Genomic DNA, 22,595 nt, shown 5'->3' with positions numbered 1-22,595 from the left:
TTGATTGAAGCACATTAAAACCTTAATATTATTGATTGTCCATTGTTGAAATAGAAAGAAAGACTCGTACTTTTCCACAGATTTTATTATACGGCACGACGCGTTTCACCGACTTGCGGCATCATCAGGTACATTTTGTACTTATCAATACATGTACAATCAATACATGTACAATCAATAATATTACATTTTGTACCTGATGATGCCGCAAGTCGGTGAAACGCGTCGTGCCGTATAATAAAATCTGTGGAAAAGTACGAGTCTTTCTTTCTATTTCAACAATGGATATCAATTACTTCCACGAAGTGAAGCCTGAAACAATAGAATACATTATTGATTGTGTTTGAGGTCACGAAAGCCAAAAGCAAAAATAAAACATTTATGTAAAAATTGTTTTCTGAGGCAAATTTAGGGAGATGAGAATTTTTCATTGTCTACATATTGTAATAATAAACTTAGAATGTGTCGTTATTTCATAAAAGCTGATTTCCTACCCCCCGAATTCACAAAATACGTTTTCCAAAGTTCTCACCAATGAATTTCACACGTGCTCATATATAATTGGCTCACTATAATGAAAATTTCTATTCTAGTCGAATAGATACAATTCCATGGCCAAGTGACAGACTGCAAACAATGTTTACGTCGCTCCGGGTAGCGTCTTCACACGTGCGTAATGAGTTTATTTTCTCATTGGAATTCCTTCGGCGCGTCTAAATTTAAGGACCTCGTCGGTCGTTGATGGAGGTTTCACAGGAATTCAGCGTGTGAAGTCACCGCTTGAATCTCCCCTCGCCCTCCCCATTGCGTCATTCCCAAAGTAGCGGAGGAGAGAAAGTGATGGCCGGGAAGGAGGAGAAAGGGGAGCGAGTCGAGGGAGGGAGGTGAAATGCCGAGAGTTTAAAAGAAAACACCAAAACCGCGTCGAAAGGGTCTCGTGGGGGTTTCCCAGTTGAAGAATGAATACGTAACTCCTTGCTGCTGGTCCGATTTAGATCGAAGGCTTCACTTCAGTGCATCGAACAAGCCTCTCGCGACTCCTAGCTCTCTCTGTGTCCGAGTGTCTGAAGGATTTATAGATGAGTACTTGGGAAATGAGATGAAAAGATCAAAGAGGAATGTTATCTGTCGTTGATTAGGTCTCATTTAGAATATGGTGCCAGTATATGGGATCCTCATGAAGTTGGGTTAATTGCCGAATCGGATCGCGTGCAGCGTAGAGGAGCTAGATTTGTAAAACGTTGTATGATAAACTAAGTAGCGTAACCAAAATGTTAGAGCAGCTAGGCTGGGAATCACTCATAGAGCGAAGGTTAAATTACAGATTGAAGCTCTTGCATAAATTTGAAGGACGTCTCTTTAGCTGTGATGTTGATGATGTATTAGTACTCCCATCGTGCCACGGTAGGAGATAACATGTCAATAAAATTGGAGAGAAGAAGTGTAGAACAGATATATTTAAGATATCATTTTTTCCCCGAGTGATAGGGGATCATAATAACATTGCGACCGCGGTGGGGTCATGTTCGGGTAAAATTATTCTGGTGTGTATTCACCCCCTGCCAAACACCCTAGCGGTGGCTTGAAAGGTATATGTAAATAAATAAAAAGGATTTATGGGAATACGAAGAGTGATGAAGACTGAACGGAAACTTTTTAATTGCGCTCTCAATTTATTTTCAATTGACTTCCTTTCTCGCCGTACCGCCTGACAGCAGAGTCACCAAGGAGAATGTATTAAATTCAAGGATTGCGTAATTTTCGTGACTCAGTTTTTAAGAAAACGGCCTGACCTTGGAAAAAATAACTCTTGGATGTTGTATCGCGATAATTAACCATCTCACACTTCACCTACATCTACATGAGACCGTGCAAGACATTGATAGGGTGTGTGGCAGGGGGTGATTTCACGTCAAGCTCGAGGCATCAGAATTAAGTCTTGCACTACAGTATCTTAGTTCAAAATACTTCTCTACGCATGCGAAGCGAGCTGCCAGTAACAAGAATAACAGTTAAATAATGGTTATATAAGAAAATGAAAACATTTTAGGCTAATTTAATTGTAAAAATTATATTTACCCCCTTGAGGCTATAATTTTCCGCTTCCCGGTCTCTTTCGCTGGAAAAATGACGTCTTAAATATGTCTGCTCTACATTTAATCTCTTTAACTTAAGTTTCATGATCTCTCCTATCGCAATATAATGGGCTTAATAACACATTTTCAACATAATCGTTAAATAAACCTGTTTCAAACTTATGGAAGATATTGATAAAGGAATTAAAATAGCATTAATTATATTTTATTATAGGATAAAATTGAAATAGGTTTGATTTCCGAATGGATCGGTGCAGCGTAGAGCAGCTAGATTTGTTAAACGTTGTTATGATAAACTTAGTAGCGTATCCAAAATATTACAGCAGCTAGTTTGGGAATCAATCGCGGAGCGAAGGTTAAATTACAGATTGAAGCTCTTGCATAAATTGGAAGGAGGTCTCTTTTGCAGTGATGCTGATAATGTATTATTACCCCCATCTTGTTACGGTAGGAAAGATCATGCTAATAAAATTAGAGGGATTAAGTGTAGAACAGACAGATTTAAGATGTCATTTTTTCCACGAACGATAGGGGATCATAATAACATTGTTCGACCGCAGCATGGTCATGTTCAGGTAAAATTATTCTGGTATGTATTCACCCCCTGTCACACACCCTGGCGGTGGCTTGCAGGTTATACTTAAATAAAGCAATAAAGCTGTATGACATTCGCTCCGTATTTCCCGACCTACATCCTGTGATAGATACGCTATATTCTTCTTTTTATTTATTTTTTTAATTTATTTATATATACCCTGTAAGCCACCACGATGGTGTGTGTACCGCAGCACGATGGGGGTATGTAATAATACATTTTTAATATCACTGCTAAAGAGAACTGTTTCCAATTTCTTTCACTTCTACATATACATGCGTATCTATCTATGTGGTAAATTTAAACGGGAATAGTTCCTCTTTAGATACGCTAATTTTTTTCACAACAGCATTTTGCAAATCTGGCTCGTCTTGACATTTTTTTTCTCCGGCGTAACTTTATGAAACTCATACAATATATTGAAATGAGTAACTTTGTGATCGCACGGTTTGAAAATGATCTAAAGAGAATATGCAACTTCGTAGGATCGCCTGTGCCTCACGTATGATTGGTTCCTTGGAGATTATATGTATTTTCTTTGTATGGAGATTCTTATTCTCTGAATTTGTGTTCACCTTCGTATCTTTAGGTCAATGTTATAGGCATTTATTCGGAATAATATACCCGATAGTTTTTTTTTCCTATCAACGTTGTTTTCAAACATTTTTCCTCCCATGATCTCCGTATGTTGTTTGTTCCATTCATTTTGCATTCATCTATCTTCTGCAAAAACACATTTCCACTGAATCCAATTTCCCTTTCCGAAATGCCGCATACCATTCGTTCAAAGCGTCAAATGGAAAATAAAACTTCATTGATGGAATATTTGCGTTGAAAAAAAACAGTAATGCATGCGAAATTTGTTTCGCGCCTCGGTTGTATTTACCTGAATTTTTTTGTATTTAATGTTCGGTAAAGAGATGGCATTTTCGGTCTACTGATTTCCTGTTTCATTGTAACTACAGTGCAATTTTTGATGAAAAGTAAATGAGAACGACTGAGAGGAACAAAATAGACATCAAATATCAAATCACCCGGAAAAACCGTTTCCTCCAGGGTGATATGAACTCTCGCTCTCCGGTTTACAAAGACTGGTTTCCTAACGGCTGGATTACACATCCTTATAAGGAAAACTGAAAAAATAATCTAAGCTAATAGCGGCGCGTTTTTTTTACACTTCGATTTGTATGCCATTGAAGGCAAGGAATGAACAAAGTAAAAATGCGAAATATTCGGGTCATAAATTCGTATCACTGAATGCGTTTCTAGATATTACTTCAAGAAAAACTTGATTCGCCACTTAGAAGGCTTAACAATACCGTCATCTTCATGGGTTATAAATCAGAGTATTGGCTCGTAGTAGCTCTCCAAACTATATATTTATTTATTTATATAACCTGCAAGCCACTGCTAGGTGTGCGATAGGGGGTGAATAAGCACAAATGGGGTTATTGATAAATGTTCAACATAATTGGTAAAGAGACATGCTTTTAATATAAGCAAGAGATCTAATCTTTAATATAACCTTCGCTCCGTGGGTGAGATTTACATCAATTCAAAAGATAACTCCGTAATGTTCACGCGAATTGCTTCCCCATGACTATGCTGGTAATATTCATCTTCAATAGTTCATTCTTCTGAGAAAAATACTTATCCGTTATTATTCTGCTTCTTCTACCGCTAGTGATCCTGTTTTCGAAATGGCAAAAATCTTCCACTTCTCCCAGTGTGTCTTTCTCTAGGCTTTCTTGGAGTTTATCTTTCCAACTTCGACTAAAGATCTCAATTTTTTAATCTTGAGAATTTACTTTTCCATCCCCTACTCCGTAATGGCTACCATCCTTCAGTTCTGCCAGTTCGTCTTTCTTCTCTGCAAGGAAGGGGTATGTTGTCCGTGAATCGCAGCATACTTATGCTTTCTGCGTACGCCTCCTCTTTATCTTCCTTTATCTTGGCACCAAATTACAATCGTGAGTTCTCAACCCGATTGACATGCTACACCTCTCGATTCCATTTCCTTCTCAGCTACTCTATTCTCTTTTTAAAACTCCCTTCCTTAACGTATAATTTTCTGTAAGAGTGGAGCTGAATTACCTGCTGGAATCGAAATACTAGTTGTCTTCAAGTTTATAGACATCTTATTGTAATGCAACTCGAATATTATCTACATTATTTTTAATTCCCTGCGTCCTTGAGTGGAGGGTATGTCCTGATTCATTACGAAAGACTCCCCATGTCGAATGTCGCCTATTCCCTCATGCGCCAGAGGTACGCGTAAACCTCCTGATTTTAGACTGCCGCCTCCCGTCCGCCTCACTGCTGAAGGCCTGCCAACCACACACCCTGAATCACATCCTCTCCAACCCCCGCGTTTCCCCCTTCCGACCTAGTACTCACCGCTCGGGACTAACTAAATTTTCGAAGAGGGGGAGACGCTTGTCAGCCCCCTGCTCTTGTATGCTCCATTCGAGAGCTCCGGAGGCGTATTGAAGATTCTCTTCCCAGGAGGGTAGAGGAAGACATTCGGGGGAGGGAGGTCCCTTGAAGGGCGTCGTAGGTTCGTCCAGGAAGTGGGGAAGACTTAATAATTCCCTCTCTTAACGTCAATATTTTTTTTATAATTGAAAGGAAGGGGAAATGAGATGGAATGCTGTTTGGAAACAATGCGTGGGGCTCGTTGTGAGAAAATGAGGATGTTAAATTGGAAACTTTGAAGGGATTGTAGGTGAAAAAGGCTAGGGGAGATTGACGTCTTTAGTGGGGCGAGATTGGAACTTTGATTCATGTTCACTATCCAATTCTCGGTTATAATGCTATATTAATTCATATATTATTTCAATAAAATATTTCTTAGTAATTTTTATCAGCAAGTGAGGTAAGATTTTCACGTCTCTTTCTTATTTGACTGTTGTTCTGTAGTAAGCTACTTTTTAGTAAGATTATAATTGAAGCCTTCATTTATACTGAATGTACGCGATTTTCTCAAATCGAGATATCATGATATGATAACAATTTGATTCTTTTATATTGGATCTAAACTCGGTAAACTGTTTATAATACATCAGTTAACGTTTAATAATAACTATAATTCATTCTCCCTAAACAGTGACAAGTATTTCAATCAAGTTCGGTGATGGAAATCAACATTCCCTGTCTAGTTCTCTTGTTCTAATATAAAATGAACGATTACAGGGTCACCAGAAACAGATACAACTACTGTATCTGCATATCTCATGCGATATCTAAAGTTGGAGGATACTTAAAATATATGTAAGGATGTAAATTAGCAAACGGAAATAGCTGAACCGGATAAAGCCGAAATTTTTCACGAATAGAAATGATAGAAAATGAGTGTGGACTTATATAATAGATGAAATCAAATTACAACGTGACTGTAGATGAATTTCAAGAAGACATTATGCATTTTTGAGAGAAAACTAGGGAAATTTGTAATGTATTTCGATAAAAGTAAGTGACCCTTTTCAGGGAACGCACATAAAGGAGGAAGAGGAAAACGGAGGGGTGCGGGAGAGGTCTTAGTGGTGCGGAGATGAAGCAACATACGAGGAAGCGGGGCAGAAGGATGAGTGACGCGGACGTGGGAGCGGTGGAGGCTAGTGAGGGAAGGAGTAGAGGGGGGTGATGGTATTTCGATGGCTAGGGACAGAGAGGAAGAGAAGGATGATGGGAAATAGGGTAAGGGGTGTGTATTTTTAAGCGCGGGATGGCGTAGGCTTATTTTACGTTCCCCCCATCCATTTCCCCACCTCTCGTCATTGACTATTCATGGACAAAGTCCATGAGGAGACAACACAATGGCACCGTGAGTGGTCGGGGCAGAAGGAAGGGGGGAGGGGTTGTGTGGGGGATGGTATTTACGAGTAACGTCCTCTCCCAGCCCGCCCTTGTTAGTTTTTTTTCTACCCCTTTTTGATTCGTCGGTGGCGGCAACGAGTAAATGATTGGCTTGTCACGACGGCCTGGACCCCGGAATTCATCTCCCCGCCGGCGGCGGCGGGGTGACGTAAAAGCTGCCCCTGTCTATACCCTCAAGCCGAAATTCTGGTCGATTTATCCGTGGCTTTGTTGCGTGCAGGGTCGGGTTGGTGGGGAAGGGGGGTTGACAAGGTCCAGTATGATTGCCCTTTCGGATCAGAAATTTTCGCGTTCATTCACTGCGTTAGAATCCTCGATAGAGTTTCGTTCAGTGGGAAAAACCTATGACGACAGCAGTGGGTGATTTCCAATGGCGAATTGCAAGAATAAAACCCGGGTTGTATTTAGCACCATATTAACCTGCGATATTGTTAGATTAATTCAGACGAAAAGGACTACTTTATTAGTCCGGGCTTATAGATTAAATTTATTCATTTGTATCGACCTCCGGAAAAGGAAATTCGATCGAGCTAGCATCCCCCGTAAGAGTACAGGTCATTTGAGATTATCGATCTTTCAATGAGGGCGGTAAAATTCTTACCTTTGTTGCTGAGGACCAGGGCGTATTACAGTTTAGTTCTGTTTTATGATCCCTAAGGCGAGGGATACTTGGTAACAATGGCACGATGTTCTCACATTTCCGTTTTCGGCAGCCATTGTTGATTGTGAATTAACGCATTCTTATGTCAAAACTGTGGTTTGATATTTTAGATATGTGGTGCGCATGTAGCGGAGTTGAGCATTTGAAGAACTCTTTGTATAGAAGTATACCATAAGCTATACTTTTATCACATCTCTGGTGTCATTAAAATCGTTTGACCGAATACTTTTGTGAAGGATGGAGTCATAGAAACGGAATCTCCGATACAACTAGTGTGCACACTCGTATTTAAATGGTCACCATTGCCATTGCTATTATTAGCATTATTATTGCGAACCACCACCCCCCTCCAATTATGTGTATCCCAACTTAACGATGCCCTATATTTATCCGACAAATCATTGCATTTACAAGGAAGCGAAACAGAATTCTAATTTTTCCTCCCTCCCCCCCAATTTACGGAGCTTGCAAAATTTAAATCCCGCAAAATTAAGCAACTTCGGTCATAAATGAAGGAGCTTTTTTTTAATACGCCCCGTGAAATTTCTGCTCGCTTGCCACAAAAATACCCCTGAAAAACTTCGGCCATAACTCAGTACATGTGCCGTCGCTAAGTCAACACTGACGTCAACTTTGGAAAGAGTTAAAAAATAAATGATAGAATCACCACTCTTGAACTTCGCAACTCATAAATCTCATTGCTGAAAAAAAAGAGAAAATAACAAAAATGTCACCAGTTAGGTAAGTAAATAAAGACCTAGGGGATCGTTTAAAAGTTAAAAAAAAGAGAGCAAATAAGAGAAATAATGTGCCCCGATGTAAGAAAATAATAAGAAAGAAAAATGGAAATTAGGGACTCAACGAAAAATAAAAACGATTCCTGGATCGGGGATCGTTTTCTTCTTTCTTCTTCCTGGGGCCTTCTTTGTCCCTCTTCTCCGAAGGACGAAGTAAAACAGAGTGAGGAAGGGAATTTGCAGGAGCGTAGGTTTACACAAGAGGCTCTAAAGAGCTGAGCCATGGGTTTGCAGTTGGGTAGGAATGTACGCGATACACGGAAAAGCACTAAGGAAGGTGGGAGGAGAGAGGAATAGAAAGGGGACGAAGAAAGGGGCGACAGGGCGGGGGGGAGACCATGTGAGACTGAAAGAAAGAGTAAGACTTGGATTGATGGACGGCGGATTACTATGCCGCCTTCCCAAAGGGCGCGGCGCCTTCCGCTTCACCCGGTAGTGCGTGTTCCCCTTTTAAAGTACGGGCACACCCCATATCCCACAATACTAAAAGCGTGTAAAAACTGCAGTATATAGTATAGATAACCTCCTCTGTTTCTAACGTTAGAAGCCGTTATTTTAAACTTCATGACGATTCGCGAATTATTATTATTTGAACTATACCGTTCACTACACTTCAGTGAATAAATATCCTCGGGGGAAATGGAATTCAAAATACATTGCATTTCCTTTTATCCTGAGTTTCGGTTATGTGACTGCTGAGCTGCAGGCGTCGAAACAAAATTTAATTAAGTGCATTCTTTCGCCCTGCCGCCTTTGTCAGTTGACCACTCTTCATGCTCCATACTCAAGCGTCTCGCCCACTTCCTCTCACTCAGCTTCTGGAATGCCGCGTCTGAAGCCCAGATGACCATTTAGCTTGCATTATCTCTGCCCTTCATTCTTTTCCTCTTTTCTTGGGTAATACTTCAGGTTTCATTCAACAGACTTCGACTGTCATAGAAGCAGTTGCGTTGTAAGAATATTTTGCTCTTTGCGAAACTCTTATGATGTTTGAATCGACGATTGGTAACGTGATTCCATGTAAAGGAGATGTAAATCATTTATTTGTATGCACACATCAGATGGGTTAAACTTTTATAGCCAGCTGTGTGTCGAAATGAGATTCAAGGAGAATGAGAGTGGGTTTTAGTTGTAAGGAGCCATAAAAGGGTTGTAATTCAGTAATATAACGGTGATAAATATTGAGAAGGGTGTAAATGTGCAAATTCGTGTATTTTTGCAATGTACACGAATTCAGCAACTCCTGCCAGAAAGTAAAAAAACGTAAATAGATGGCCAAATGAAGCCCATGGATGGTTTATAAAATTTACTCAAAAATAATTTTATGCATCCGTAAGATTATAGAATTAAGACGATATTTTCCTCTTCTTTAAAGCGTTTTATCCACTTATTTTGTACAATTAGATGCATCCATTTTTCCCATACATAAAGCTTTTGTTATTTATTTAGCGATTATTATATATGAAATATTACAATTGCTGTTTTGAAGGTGCACTTCGTCACCAGGTATATGAAGATTGTGTAGTGTTCTTGGTAACTGAGGTGGTGAGTTTCCCTGACAGATATACATACAGCATATATGTATCACTGGTATACTGTAGTACTACAGTGTACCTGTATGTTGAATTTTCATCCCTAACCTAGTTTGTAGAAGTAAACGTAGAAAACTGATAGGACTTTGTTTTCCAGCAGTATTCTAGATTAATAGTATTCGAACTATCCGAAAATAGATGCTATTTTAAGGAAAAATTAAAGCATTGCATTACGAAATCAACTCATAATCGCTTATTTTTAAGTAATCAGTTCATATCCGTTGCTGTTCTTTCTCCTGCTGTCTCCCTGATGCCTTTGCGTGTATCTAAGGAATGTCAAGTTAGGTATAATATTTAATTTATAATCCGGTAGCTTTTATCACTTCTTTCTGAATAGGAGGGTTAACTCGCCTCGAGTTAACTTTCCTATTTAGCTTTAAGGGACTTAACTTTCCCATCGCCTATTTCCTTCGTCTATCCTATGGGGTGGCATTCAATAGAGTAGGTGAACTAATTTAACATTCATTTGAGCCATTATGAACAAATGGTTCTGCCAAAATGGAGACTAGATGAAGCCAACTAAATACAGCATACAAGTACAAGCAGGAATTTGAACACCTATATAAAAAAATAGTTACTATGCCGATATCCGAGCGCGGACCATCTGCGGGGGAAGTCAGTGTATCCATCGTATGCATTATCCATTTGAACATCCTCCCTCTTGGTCTCCATTATACGGTCCAATTTTTTTATCGAAAAGGAAAACAGAATCATGCGGGTGTGTCACATCACATATTCTAGTATTTTATGGGCCTCAAACAGAAAAAATGTATAGATGTTTGGAGAGTCGAACGTAGGTAGGAAAGGGTGTGGAATCAGTCTGGTTAATGCCATTTTGAAATCGTGTTTCTGGTTTTGCGATGGCGTTTCACATTCGCAAGGTAGGACGGATTTCACAAGTAAGCTCTTTCGAGTTCACGCAGACGAAATTCTCGTTGCCCGTCACCCTCTTGCAAGAACCCCTGGACATTTTTAACAGGACAGGCATGGACGGATTCGTCTAAGGGGTGGTAGGAAATTTGTGAACTGTAATAAATAAATAAAATATTAGGCTTCCTCATTTTTATGTTGTATCTTGTGAAAGAGAATATTGATATTAATCAAAGTCGTGTATAGGTGTTCACGAGCGTGATTAGCGTAAAAAGGCGACTACATATTCGGAAAGGAACGCTGAGGTAGTCTTTAAAATAATTATATAACCCTTTCTAATTTTCATATTTTACTATGGAAAACTTTTCAACTAAAATAAGTGATTACGGAAAGTGTAAATTCAAAAAATTCAGTTTGCGGTAATATGTAATAATTCGGCAGTCTCAGTACAATATTGTGGAGTTTTGCGATGGAAAAATGTAGCGAACTCTTACTGTGTAAATAATTTCTTGGTGGTGGGGATGATTAACACTTTCAACCTTATTTTGGAATACCCCATTACACAACCTCACCAAACAAATTAATCCTTAATTATTACTGTAACGACCTATTTCACTCACTGGTCTCAACTTTATTTCCGTTCCCGCAGATTTTTAGGGCTCGTACTAAGTAATCCTTCAATAGAGAGCTGGAAATATTAATTTTAAAACTTAGTAGCGTATATTTTCGGCCTTGATTTGGCTACAGGCATTGATTTCTCTAGCTAATCTTTGGCGATTATGTTTGCAAACGGCGTCCTCGTAAACACTAAAAATAGTTCGAATTCTTGAAAGAACTGGCCGAACTCGTCAAAAGATTTAGAATCTTAATTCAATATTCAAATATGTATGTGATCAATGATTCCTTTTTGTGTCCCGCAGCCGGTGTTCTGCCCAAATTCAATTTATTAAGGAAATGTTCCCTTAGTTGCTCCTAAATCGGCATTCCAAATTCCAGAAATGATTAACATGAAGGGTTTCTTAACCTAATAAACCAAGTTGCTTGTGCTTTGAGAAGAGGATGGAAGATAAAATTCATCGTGAAGTTATAAAATATTCCCTTGTATAAGTGATGATTGTAATCGAGTTATATTCTCCTTTAAATAAGTGAGACTTCCTCTTTTTTATTTAAAAAAATCAACCCTTTCCTCGAATATCCAGGAAAATGTATGTACTTTCTATACGGTCAGTCCCTAAGGATCATGTTGAATTCCAAGAATATTTCGCCTCGAACCCCAATAGTGATGAACTTTTAAACTAGTCGAACAAATTGGAAACCCAATTATAATCGTGTGATTGTGTACTGATTGCAAAAGAAAAATACTACAATAATTATAACATCGGTTGGCTAATTGAGATTGGCTTAATCACTTATATTGGCTCAGAAAGAGACAAATACTATTATAGTACCATGATTGATGAATGTATCAAATAAAAGTTGATGATTGACTTTCGCTACTTAATAATACAGTTTGTTTAACTGATTCCCCGTATTCTTATACTAATATTTCAATTTCGATAACCATTTAAGCTTTTTTATTCTTGCTTAGTCTGAATCTCAGTTAGTGAAAATGTTGGTATGTGGTGAGTTCTGCCCTTGTCTATTACATTAACCATCGGTGCGGAGTTTTATTTGCGATTCTGAATTATTTTCACGGAGTTATCAAATATGCATAGTACAAATTCCTCCCGTCAAAATGTTTTATTATTTCACTGTATATAAATTATCATTGGATAATAGGTAATTGAATGGTGTGTATGATTATAATTGCCAACGCTTCCTCAATGCCTAATAATATCTATCTATCTAATAGCCCCGTTGTGCATGCACTTTGCGGCCTATTGGAGATGACAAAGATGCAGGAATTGTGGAGAAAGCAACTCATCAAATTTAAAGGGCCCGTCACGAGAGATTTCATTAGTGTGAATGGCTTTGCTCCTGTTAGATATTATCCCGCCAGTTGTGAAGTGAGGGCAGTGATTAAATTCCTCAATGCAAGAAACGTTCGCCCATGTGATATTCATCGCCAATTAAAGGAGGTGTATGGAGACAATGTAATGGACGAGTCGTCTGTTCGGCGGTGGTGTCGCAACTTCAACATGGGGAGGGGGAACACACACGACGATGAGCGTTCGGAGAGACCGTCTGTCATTACAGACCAACTGGTGAGCTCAGTTGACGAATTCGTGAGGAACGATCGGCGCGTCACAATTGATGACATCTGTGAGCATTTTCCCAATGTTTCTCGAACAATTGTTCATGAAATTGTTAAACACCATCTGCATTATGCAAAAATTTGTGCAAGATGGGTCCCTCGCGTATCTCAATGAGCTGGCGGCGAAGGACTATGCAGCAGGAATACAGAAACTTGTCACACGTTATGACAAATGCCTTAATTTGCTTGGAGATTATGTTGAGAAGTAGTTTAAAGTATCCTCTTTCAAATAAAATTTTTTATGTTTGTTAATATTTACTTTTGTGTCTTTATTTCACGAACGGGTACTACTTTCCGGATGACCCTCGTAGATATTATTCCTCTTGAAGGTTGTAGTCAGTCATCAGTCATTAAGAGGCCGAGGTGAACATTTATATAATCGCCGAATAACTTAATTTGAATTAAATTTCTCTCTTCCTTGCCTTTTTCATGTAACTATCAGTTAATTCGATTGAGTGCATCGGACGATTCATATAATTTGCATTGCATGTATTTTTGCGGAGTTGCACCCGGGTTTAGTAGCTTGAAAGGAGGAGAATATAATGTAACAAGGCACTATAACTTATTTCTCAAACTGCATTTCTTTCATTTCGTCCGACGTTATGTAGCTTATACTAAACGCCGCGTTCACTAGCGTCTCTGTCTGAGGCTTTTGATTTTATGAAAGGCAGAAGCAGTCTTCGCCGATAAGCGCTCTGGCTCTCTGACGAATTCAACGGAAATAGATCGCCCCGGGTATACATGAGCCCAGCCATGTAGTGTTGTCCACCCCTTTCCTCTCACCCTGTGGGCGTTTTAAGGCAATAAACGCCTCCGCGTTCTTGCACGTTAACTCGAACTTCCGGCATCCCTAGTGACGTCCTTACTTTTGAGAGCAGATGTGGAAAGGAATTGATGATTCAGGAATGCATTTATTTTTAGTGTTTTTTTGTTCCATTGCCGACAGTTGGATTCATTATTTCGTCACGTCCCGAAATATCAAGAGCGGTAAAAAAATAATCTCGTTCGCAAGTCCCATTGTAGAGTACACGATAGCGTAAACCCTTTGAATTGGCTATTGAGAATTATTAAAATATTTCAGCTTTGTTGGAAATACATAGATAATTGTAAAGAGGTTTGTAGGAATAACTATCATATGGCGAAAATTGCAAAATCTGAGCACGATCGAAGAATTAAAGCCAACTCTGTGGCAGAATATGGGAAACTTTCCAACATTAACTGGCGAACTTAAAAAAAAAAGTTCCACTTTGAGACCATATCCATATTCAGTAGGGATGATCGTTGAAAAACCCTTTTTTTTAAGATTATGGTTAGCTTGAGGTTAGAAAAGTTTTCTTTATGGCTCGAGAAAAACTCATAAATTTCATCGTAATTTTTGTCAAAGTTCTTCAGGTTCCGCCTCATAAGTTTCACAATCTTTGGTCATTTTTGGTGTAAGGTTGAAATAAGGAGAAGGCGGTGATCTGTTTCTTTTCTCTTGGCAAACGTTTAGTTGTGATCACTGGAATGTTGCTACGAAAGTTAGATGGAACTGTGGTGCCACAGAAAAATTATGGAAATGTTATGGACGGGTAGAGTAACAAAGGAAGGATTACGTCGAAGAGCTTGTTAGGAGAGAAGCCTATGTGGGATAATTAAGAGGGAGAAGAGGGATATTAATTGAACATATTCCAAGACACGATTGCTTACGGAAGATTCAAGGAGGCACATAGCCGAAGAATTATATATAAAAACATATGATGAAATTAGAGAAACAGGTAATGGGCAATGCCGGTGCAAGAAACGTCGAGAAAATGAATAGATTGACAGGGAACGGGATTGATTGGAGACCTGCTATAAACCAATCCTCAGATTTATACTCAGTGATGATAATCCATAATTTGCTTTCAGCCTTGTTTACATGTTAATTGGAATTTAGTTTCACTTAAAGACACCCATTTTCCGTGAAAAGATTTCCCGATTAATTTTCACATGTTTTGATTTGTCGAGATTCTATCAAAGAGACAATCAAATAAAAATGTTTAACAAATGCATCGTATTTATGGGGCCTGGCTTAGGGACTAGGAACATGAATACGAAAGACGCTAAAAGTTACTTTTTTCATTCTCCCTCACATGACGCGCATATTATTTGATCAATCCCCGGAGTGTATCTCGTTTTTTCAAGTACTTAAATTCCTAGTTAATTATATACCGACCGAATCCCAAATAATCTTGGTTTATATATTCATATTAACGTGAAATTAGGATAAGGGTGAGTGAGCACAACTTAGTATGATGTGATAAATGCGACGTGTCACCGAACACTTTTAGTTGATCGTAAACTAATTGGTGATTTTAATCACGATGTCTTTACGTAACGCTCGCAACGTAACGCTTGCAACGCTCGCTCGTAACGTAAAGCTCGCAAGTCTTGTTTATATTTATTTTTGTAAATTTTCGGCATAGTGAAATTTTCAAAACTGGCCATTCATTTTCTTTATCCACTCCGCATCAAAATTATTCTTAAACTCTCGACTTGACAAGTTTTCGAAAGTGGTCAAGAGCGAAGTTCCCGCTTGTAATTCCCCGACAGAAAAATAAAACATCAACTTACGTGACGTGCCCTTACGCTCCGGTGCGAGGTGGGGAGGAGGGAGGTCGCTCGCTAGGAGTTCAAAGGGGTTATATATAAATAGTTAAAGAGACGCGCGGTTGAAAGGGAAGGAAGGTCCCCGAGGCGGCGAATTGGGGAAGATAAGAGGGACCGTGCTCCGGGAGTGAGGAGGACAAGGTAAAGATTTAAGGTGGGTGGGTGGTGGAGGGGTGGGGAACGGGGCTGTGGGGGGAAGGGATGGGAGGGGAGGAAGGAAACGAGAGGGGCGAGGGAATGTGCCCTCCGGCCTCGCCCGTGCCTTACATTTCCTCCCCATCCCCCTCTCACGCCTCGAATACTCCGCTCCCTTGTCCCCCCACTCCTCTATCTCTCTCCCAACCTTCCTCTCCCTCCCACACTACTTCGCCTTATGCGCCGGGCCTTGCACCCTGTTGCTCTCCCCGCCGAATACCTTACCTTTTCGTGTGTTACCTCCGTCTCCGCTCCAAAAAGGAAGGGAGTGGCTTGAGAGAGGACGGATTGGGAGGGGGATGAGGTGAGTAAGGCCGCATACTTCACCGAGGAAACCAATTTCCCCGTTCCACTCGCCCCGCCGCGTTATATACACAGCCTCATCCATCGAACGCCTCGATGGGAGCATCTTCCCTCGTTTTTATCTTTTCATTTCTCTCGTACCCACCAACTTTCACGTGGCACTTAAAATTACCTTTGGGGAAAAATGTGTTGCAAGTCCGCATTAACTTAATCCTCCTCATTCATCGAGGGATTTCCTTTGACTGAATCGGTTTTTTTTTTCAAATTCAATTCGCCCCTCAATCGCTAGTCTCTTCGATTTTCGGTTTCCAATTTCGCAAATTAGGTCACGGATCCATGGGCAACGTGTCCATTGAGGTAGATAAAAATATGCAGGCGTTTTAATCTCGTGCCCTATGATTCTAAATGTAAAAGTGAAGGTGCGATTCGTGAAACTTCTGTTCGTTTGGTTCAGGTTGCTTGAATTGGTAAGAGCTTAAGTTTTTGTGTATTTTGGGGTTTTGTTGCTATTTTAGTCCTCAAGAGTTGCATAATCATAAAAATTTTACCATTTTCAAATTGATCCACCCCAATTTGAACCTCGTGGTTCTGTGCGAAGCATTGACAAAGTTGAGATGAGTCGGGCTGGTGTCTCCACTTCGAAAGATCCTAAATTCACGGAATTCATGTTATACCCGATTGCTGTTTTGTGACACAAACGACCGAGATAATTTGGCACGTTAATCGATGGGCTTAATTTCATTTTCAATGATGAACCCCAAAAAAATCTAGAAAAAATTTTGGTTTTCTTTGACGTAATTGTTATTTAGTATCAGTTCTTACATTTGGGGTGACAAATTGGAGGCGATTCAGGTTTCCTGATCCTGGGAAGGTAATTAACTCAATGATAAAAATTTAACGAAAGGAAGATTTGACGTAAAATTTATCATTCTTAAAAATAGTCCTGAGCTCATCGAATGCAATTGTTGTCCAGAAATGAAGCAATCAATACGGATGAAAGTTTCTCCTCATGGTTCGAAAAACCCAAAAAAATAGACGAACGAACCTCAACTGTGACCGAAATGCAGCGCAGTGATCCCGAAAGTTGATTGGTTTACAATCCATTTGCATACCATTGGACACATGCACCGAGTTTTTATCTTATATCCTATTTCCCTTTCCCAAAACAAGGAAACGTAAATTTTTACGCCCGATTTGGAACTGAGGGATGAAGTTTTTTGTTGCAAATTTCCATAACTTCCCATCGCGAAACTCCGAATCGTCACGTATTCATGGCGTCCACTCCGTCACTACATGCCGATCGTGGTCGGCGTATTTATTGCCCGTTCCTTTGAGCCCCGCACCGCTCTCTCCCCCCCCCCTATCGCTCCCCCCCTCTTTCTCCTCTTTACTCCTCCCCAACATGCCCTCCTCAATTTCTATCAGAGGAGAACATTCGCAAAACAGGCATCCGAACGACCGACTCGCCTCCGTTAAAAAAAAAAAACGAAGAGACACCATGTAACTTCGTCATGCCATCCACCACCCACTCACTCGCCCAATACGCCCAAAGCCCAACCGAAAAAAAAAGGACATAATCCCAACTTGTGGCGCACTTCATCGAGAGCCCCGGATCATTTTGGCGTGACCGGAAACGTAAACACTTCCTCCCCTATCTTCCCTCCCACACACTCTCCCTACCGACCTCCTCCCCCCCCTCTCTCCTCATTCGTCTGTCCCTCTCGAATTCACGCTTTTTTTGGTCGCAGCCGAGAGCACACATCCACGATTCCGGGACCAGCGTTGGTAATTCCTCAAACGTCCCGTCGACTAATGACGGCCACGTCGACATATTCGTGGAATGGCGTGAACAAGATGGTCCCGTCTGATGCGAGTGTGGTTTTGTGCGGGCATGCGAAAGGGGCGGAGATTAAGGAGGTAGGAGGAGAGTTTGAGGGTTTAATGCTGATATAGAGTGTGTTAATGTTTCAGGATGTACAAAATATACCCGGGGTGGTAGTGTGAAAACATTCCCGGGCAATGTTCCCGTAAAAGTCTACATATATTCATGACAGTCTACGTCGCCCAAGTAATCACTGCAGAAATAATTACCAAAGATTCCGCACGATTTCAAAAATTATTGTCCTTCGTAAATAGAAATTGTCGCACCATTGAATCTTAAATCTCAAAAACATTTATTTCATTGGTTCTTCAATAAGAAATTGGAAATTTTTCTGTTGTTATTTTGTGCAGGTATGTTTTCTTTCATAATTTGTATTGCCAAGTGTATAATGAATGTTTAAAATCCTGTTCCAAGAAAATTATATCACGGATAGTTCTAGCAAAAGAAGGATTTAGTAAGAAGAGAAAATTACTCTGCGGACCTTTGAGAAATGAACTAAGAAAGAGGTGTAAAATTCAAAATGTTACCCCTGGAGTGTGATGCTGTACAGAGGAGGGACATGAAATTTGCGGAAAGATGAAGTGAAAAGAATTGGAAGCCTTCGAAATGTGTATCTGAAGGAGGATAGAAGTAATTAGTAGGGAGGATGGAGTCAAGAATGAGGAGGTGCTCAGAAGGATTGGAGAAGAGATGCAATTGGTAATTATGGAAGACTTCGTGAGATCAGTTTTAGTTCCTATTCCGAAAAAGGTAAAGGCCACGTCATGTGAGGACTATAGGACAATTAGTTTGATATCCCACGCAGCTAAAGTTGTTCTCAGGATCATAAACAAAAGGATAGAGAGTAGGGCAAATGATTACTTAGGGGATGATCAGTTTGGGTTTAGGAAGGGGAGAGGTACGCGTGATGCCATTGCAGTAATGAGATTATTAATCGAGAGGAATATAGAACACAACACGGAGGTATTTGCCTGTTTCGTAGATTTCGAAAAAGCGTTTGATAGAGTGAATTGGGGAAAACTAATGAGTATATTGCAGAAAATAGGAATAGATTGGAGGGAAAGGAGGCTAATCCGCAACCTGTACATGTCTCAGACTGCTCAGGTGCGGGTGGGAAACGGGGAGTCAGGATGGGCAGTGTTAGGAAGGGGTGTAAGGCAGGGTTGCCCATTATCACCGTTGCTGTTCAACCTGTATGCAGCGGAAATGATCAAAGAGGCATGGGAAGAACTCGAGGTAGGAATGAAAGTGGGCGGGGAATTCGTAAAATCAGTTAGGTTTGCTGATGACCAAGCTTTAGTTTGTCAGTCAGCCAAGGGGCTGCAAGCATTGCTGAGTGAATTGGAAATTCAGTGCGACAGGTATGGGATGAGAATCAATATTAATAAAACAAAGGTAATGCGATTTTCTAGAAAGAAAAAGGCCAAGCTTAATATTAAAATAGGAGGGCAAAAACTAGAGCAGGTAGAACAGTTTACGTATCTCGGTAGTGTTTTGGACCAACACGGTCAAAGTAGTAGGGACGTAAGGAGAAGAATTGCGCTAGGGGCAAAGAGGCTTTCACAAGGAGAAGGGAGTTGATGACTGGGACGTTGAGTAAGGATGTTAAGAAAAGACTCGTAAAAACTTTGATATGGAGCGTAGCTATGTACGGTGCGGAAACGTGGTCATTGAACCAGGAGGATAGACGTAGACTGGAGGCTTTTGAAATGTGGGTGTGGAGAAGAATGGAGAAGGTGAAATGGACAGAGAAGAAAACAAATGAGGAAGTACTTGGTATGGTGGGCGAAGAGAGGGCTTTGTTGGGAGCAATCCTATGGAGGCAGGAAAAGTGGATGAAGGGGGTGTTGACCGGCAGTGGGATGTTGAAGACTGTGATAGAGGGTAGAATGTTGGGCAAAAGAGGAAAGGGAAGGAACAGGATAGGGATGTTGGACGGGATGAAGGGAGGAAGAAAGTACTCAGAGATGAAGAGGGACCTGATATAGAGTAGGATGATGGATTTTGTGTTTTGTTAGGAGTAATAAAATATCTGTTTGGTAGTTCGTTGTGTCCATCCAAAAACCTACCTTAACCGGTAGATTACCTTAAAAAAAAGGAAGGGAAGTTTAACTGGTGAGGGAATTGTATAAGGAAGGAGTGTCCGTGAAGATTGTATTAGAGGAGAAGGGAGGACGAGAGAGGAAGAGATATGTGATGACGGGCATGGTCAAAATTTGGGAAAAGTACGAAGAGAGCAATATAAGAGAACAGATTCAGGACCGAAAGATATGGAGGTCATCCACGATTGAACCTGCCAAGCGGCAGAACAACCAATTATGAGAATATTATGATTGCAATACGTAATAGAATTAGGTTTTTACTATTTGTGTACAGAGGTTTTTACGACCTTTTAAATGTGATTCGCAAAAAAGCACCATGATCATTGCGTAGTTTAGTTTCATCAGTGAGGGTGAAGCACACCTAACACGGCCTTTTGTGAAATTCACACAAAAGGGCGCGGGCTCCTGTCCTTCCATGTTCTGCCTGTGGCGGTTTCACAGAAAAAATGTGTCACCCTAATAATCACGGTGATTGTTTTGAGTTGGAGTGTTCCATTTTTACCAGGAATCGATCCCGATCCCGCTTGTGAACGCTCTATCTATCACACCACCACGCATTATGAATTTAATCCAGTGGCGTAAATGATAACACATTTCCCAAATAATCATTCATTGATCACATTGAATGCTCGCGTTTATAGGTAATAGTCAATGAACATTTATTGTTCATTAATGAGACTATGATAATGGGGGTTAATATGTTGTTCTTTAATTTAAAAAAAACGCATTAATCATCGGTCAAGAAAAAAAAGGAATCTTATTAAGACTTCATTTTAAAGCATCAATAAAATTGTTTACGACATCTTTTATAGCTCTGCAAATATCCTTTGAAACAGGAGAAGGGATGAAGTAGGTGTTGGAATTATTCGAGAAAACATTCGCCAACAACGTTTATCGATGTATAGTCCAATACTGAATTAGCCAAGGTTTTTTTAGGAAAGCTAATTTATCAGTTTTCATTCATTTGAAAATTCAATCCCATACATTCGTTCGTGTCTAATTCCGATTGGAATTATTTCGCAGTTTCAATAGTTTAACCATTCATTGCAATAGCAAAATCCTCGTGGTGACTCATAGCCCAGAATTTTCTGTACTCGAGTTAACAGTTTAGAAGATAATAGTCTGACCCATAATGCTTCGGTCGACTAATCGTGATGATTAGAAATGAAGGAGGATAAATTGGGAATAATATGAATTACATATGATCGACGCAATATAAAAATTGGAGCTCGTTCACAATTTTCACGTCCCATCCAACGTAGTGGCGCACAAATACTCTTCTCAAGACATCCATTAGGGTGCGTAAAATATACCGAAGCAAAATCCTTTCATCTCCGAGACTCAATCCGGGATTAACGATTGCAACAATTGGACCAATCCGGCCCTCGGCTTCGATTCAATCACCGTCCACGGGATCCAACAAGCCATCCCGGCGGTGGAGGACGGCGTTTAATGGGAGTGGCGCCTCAGTGATGAGGGAATTATGGAACGGAAGGGGAAAAATATAAAATATCCGCCACTCCCCGGAAGGACTGGGGTACTTACGGTTGAAGATGATGGAGGGAACGGTGGATGATGCGGGGAGCTGGAGGGAGGATGGGTGCGGATTGGGGGTGCTCCGGTAGGGGGGAGGCGGGTGCCCGCCAGGGGAAGTGGAAACGGAGTGGTGATGTGGTAGAGCTGGGGGAGGGACGGAGGAAATCAAAAGGGGATGATGATACGTGGGCCTCGAAGTGGTAGGAGTCTCCTTTTGTCGCCGGGAGGACAACGGCAGACATCGCGCCTGATTGAATCCTCCACCAAAGGCAGTGTGCATTGATTGGGGATGATTTATTGGCCGTCGAATTAGGCCACGTCGTTCACCTTGCCATTTCTCGGATTTGATATGTGTAATTTCAATTGGTAAATTGCCAGTTACAAGTCATCGGAAGTCGTCTGTCTATAAGTGTTGATCTGATTTCGTTTCATCGTATACTTCACGGCATCTTCAATTCGCCCTATTCTACCGTACTCTAGGGTGGTCTGATAAGTTTCCGACCTCATAAAGTTTCAGAAAAAATGTCTGGTATCTTTGTTAGGTCGGAAACTTTTCAGACCACCCTCGTATATTCAAAACACTTGAGCTGCTCTCGTAGTTTTTCAAGAGTCAAATCATTTGGCATGTTATCAATAATAATGTATTATTCAAATTTTGATAAGTGTCACGAAACCTTTTATTTTTCTCTAGAATAAACTACCGGCACCCTTGGATATTAAACTTGTATATTTTAATTCCCAATTGCTTCGTTTGCCTCTTTGCCTTTGCAATTAATGGCGTTATTTGGTAAGTTTCCAAACTGACTAATGATGCGGATTGGATTTTATCAATGTAAAATGTTTACTTGTGATAAAATTTACTTCATTCTCATGAGGATTAACACTGACATCTACATAATACCCCGCAAGCCGCCGCAAGGGTGTTTGGCGGGGGGTGTTAGGTCACCAACCGTAAAAAGGAAAAATACCACATGCAAAAAAACAACACGGAAAATTACACCCACAGCAGCGCACACACTCATGCAAAAATCCCTTCATCCAATACTCATGCAAACACATATACCGCAAAACAACTAAAAACTCCACAAGTACTGACGAGAGTCTGGTGGATGCAATTAAATGCTCTATTAATCGTTTTGACTTATTTACGTCAAAAATAGTCATTGATTAGAAACAGTGATGACAAGGAAATATCATTACAGACT

Source organism: Hetaerina americana, unplaced genomic scaffold (assembly GCF_022747635.1).
Source record: "Hetaerina americana unplaced genomic scaffold, ioHetAmer1.1.p SCAF_94, whole genome shotgun sequence".
NCBI classification, from domain to species: domain Eukaryota; kingdom Metazoa; phylum Arthropoda; class Insecta; order Odonata; family Calopterygidae; genus Hetaerina; species Hetaerina americana.
This window is presented reverse-complemented; position numbering follows the sequence as displayed.